We start from the raw sequence: 3,919 nt of genomic DNA on the forward strand, positions 1-3,919 counted from the left end.
AAAACAGTTTACTTTTCTCAGACGGTATGTGGGGCTTTTTCAGAATTATTTAAAGTTGTAAAAACGTTAAAACAATTAAAGAAATACTGATTTTTAAATAGGTATAACATTTAGAAATTATAAATTTAATTTTTTATTCTTGGTAATATGGCTATTGCTACTAGTTTCATTTTAAAGAAAGAAAATCTCTTTGGGGCTCTAAAAATACTGTTATTTGCATTCCAAGTAAATTTCCAAGAACCAACACTACAGAAAGAGAACAATAAATGCCATTTGTGAGATAAGTTGAAGAAAATCACTTGGTTAATTCTTTGTTCAAGCTTTACTGTCAGAAGTATTCCCATCATCTTGCCAGATGAATGTCTAAACAATAGCATATATCTTATCAGGCAAATTAGAATTTAGCAATACAGCATAAAGAAGTGTTTGTATTAGTGCTGCCTTTTTAGAGGAAAAAAAATACAAAAGAAACCACCAAAAAAAAAGGCAAACCAAAGACATTTCTCTATGAAAGGAAGGGAGACAATAACAGAGTGGTTATCTATACACCCAGTTCTGTGTGCATTGAAATGATATGAGATCTCAATGTGTTATGGACAAATCTGACCCTATGGCCAGGCTTGCAGGAGGCAGCCTAAATGTTTTATACATAGAAAACAAATCTGAATACTTCCTCTGCATTTTCAATTTACTGGATTCTACCTAAAAGTGTTTGTTGTACCAAAGGAAAAAAATTAACTTGGCTTGGGGAGTCTGTTTTTCCAGATTGCTTATTCTGTCCTTAAGACATACTGATTTCCAGGGAACTGTTCAAATGTTTGAAGAAAAAGTGCTACAGTTATATTAAAGTAGTGCGTGACTATAAAAAGCTATTTAACAGTAGTTCATATTTATTTTTCCCCTATTAATTTTCTCAGAGCCACCTTTTTCCTAACAGGCAGGCTTTTACAGTGGATAAGAGAGAACTTTCATATTCTATATATATTTAACAATCCAGTTATTTAGGCAAAGTTATTAACTGCCCAGTTGATATCATAAGTGATCAGATTAGGGAGAACTTCTTCACCTTTTGTGCATCTCTGAGAATTTTGATTGCTCAGACCATTTCTTTCTCTCGGAAATACAGTGCCCTTTGTTCCTGACAACTGGCTATCACAGTTTGCACAGTCAAGTAATCCTAAAAATATTTTGATGAGGGGGGAGGAGGAGAGTAATTAAAATGCTCCTCAGTTTTTTGCACAGAGAAGCTGTGTTTGGAACAGTGACATAACTCTTAGGACAAATATGGCTTTCATTGTGCCACCCCACCTCCCCGTTGTCTGAATAAATGTAAATATTTGCTTCAGTCCATGAAGCTACCCAGAGTCACTGCTGGGTCACTTTCTTTCTGGTATTCAACATGCTGATATCAGCACAGAGGTTTTCAAAATTAGTCACAGGGCTATATGGGAAGATACCAATTTGTTTAATCTTCACATAAAACAGATTGCTCTTCAGCACAACATCATCAGGAAAGGTGGAGTTGAGAAAGGCTTTCAGATAGTGATTGTTTAAAAAAAAAGTAAGCTTAGGGTCTTCAGTCATACAATTCCATTTGTCTTACAGTAGCTTAAATTACTCTAGCCACTCATGAAAGTTGAAGGGTGAGTTTCAGTTTGTAAGAAGAAGACTAATTTATTGATGACTCTTTACACTGAAACACATATAAAAGAGAAAGATACTGTCAAAAATGTTATGAAAACATTACCATTACAGTTTTGCTCTGAAATTAATTAATTAAAATTTAGAATGTTCCCTTGGACTTACTGAAGGACAAATTTTTTTTTTTTTTTTTTTTTTTTTTTTTTTTTTTTTTTTTTTTTTTTTTTACCTCAGAGAGAGAATATAAGCTATCCAGGTAGTGCAATTTCTTGGTGAAGTGAAGCTCACAGATGAGGGAGTGACCGAATATGGATGGAGTATGTCATTAATCCCTGTTAAGTATCCACTAGCAAAGGTCCTGGAAGACAATTACAGTCTGATTGGTTTCTAGAGAATCTTACAAACAACATGGAATTTGAAACAGTGTTTGTGGAGACTTAGGGGCAAATGTTTGGTGGCTGTGGGGTTTGGGGGTTCAGTTGCGGGGTGGGGTTTGTTTGGTTGGGTGGTTCTTTTCTACTCTGTACAATGGTAAGGTAGAAAACTTGTACTTATCTCTGGTTTAAGAAGTCAAATACCTTCCCTTTTTCTTTCCATGCTTTCAACTGTTTGGCAATTAGAACCACCAAGACATTCACTGAATAATGTTAACACCATGCCTCCATGGAGCTGGACTTTCTGTTAAAATGTTGGTCTTTCTGCACCTTTAAATAAGCATGCATGAAATATTTTAGTATGCATTTGAATTTCCATGGTGGGAAATCAACTTGAAGCAGTTTACTAAGGAAATCAATCGTGGAACAAGGTTTCCTTACATTTCTGCACAATATAAATTCATTGACTTTTTTGTAGTTCCCTTTTCCATAATGGAATAAATCCAGGATACAGTAAATTATTGGGGGGCGGGGGGGAGAGGAGAGGGAGGGGGGGTGGGCAGGCTCCCTTACCTTTTTCATTTGGGCCAACAAAATTATGGCAAGGCTTTTAAAGCTTTGTTGTTATGTCTTAAAGATGTTGGAATTATTTAAAAGACAGATTTACTACTTTTTTCAATGAGCTAAAAAATAGTACAAGAATTTACAAGGCAACATCCACAATTTCAGATCCTTTACCATGGATCTTAGGGCAGTAAAAAACCAAGTTTAGTTTTGCCTGCATTTCTAAGTGGATGAAAATCTTGACATTATGACATAAATATTTAAAGCCAGAATTGCCAGTTTTGCCATGACATCAGCCTGATAAACCACTGACAAGGTAAACACAACTTATTGACATATTTTAAGACTAGATGGCATATTACCTAGCCTGGGAAATACTTTCAGTGAGACATCCTGGGAATGGCTGATCTGTGCTGCAAATACTAAATTGAGTTTTATGCTTCTATACTGATGAATATTAATTAGTAGGACCCGAGGTGGTATCTGGAATGTACAGTACACAGAAGACTGTACCATTAGAGACTGTCATGAACAATGTACAATTCATTAAATTTATTAATGCTCTGTTTCCCCTTCAGGCAAATCATTTCACTACTGTGTGATAATAAAGGGCTTCAGTCAGACAGTTTTGACAAACTTGACATATTGAACAGGAGCCAGACAAAAAAATCACAGCTTGCTTTCCTGTGTTTTCTCACAAGCAGGCCTGGAAAAGGAACACACATTTCCATCAGCACCAGGTTATTTTATGCGAAACTTAAAGTTGGCATTTGTATGATATTAAAGAGGACTGTTTAGTGAGAAAGATTAGGAGCTGGAGAGAGAGGAAAGGAAGGATTATACCACAGCCAATGTCAAAAGATGTTGTGTCGTGTGGGTTCCAGATGCTGGTTAGGAACCAAAATCACAAAGCAGGGTCAGTCTGAAAGACTGAAACTGGGAAAACAATCACACCTTCTCAGTCTGCTCTGTCTCCACTGCAGATCTCATGGATGTATATACTCACAAGACAGCATTCCTTATCACAGGCTTTCTCTAGACATACAGGCAGTAATTTCACAAACAGCTTAAAATTATACATCTTGCTTGTATTTTCTACATCTTGTCCCAGGGTACTTTCCTTTTTCACCTTAGATAGAGCCTGGGAAAAAAAGCTTCATGTCTACCTTTTAACACTCAAGGAAGGGAATCCTGGCAGAGAAAGAATTGGCCACTACTCAACCCACCTTACCCTCTTACAACTGCACTCCAGGCTTTGCTAGCTGCTGATTCGTGTTAACCAGTACAGTAAACAGAACTTTATTAGCCAAAAAAGTGGTGAAGTACAAAGTTTAAAGTTT

Source organism: Zosterops lateralis (genome assembly GCF_965231275.1).
Source record: "Zosterops lateralis genome assembly, chromosome: Z".
NCBI classification, from domain to species: domain Eukaryota; kingdom Metazoa; phylum Chordata; class Aves; order Passeriformes; family Zosteropidae; genus Zosterops; species Zosterops lateralis.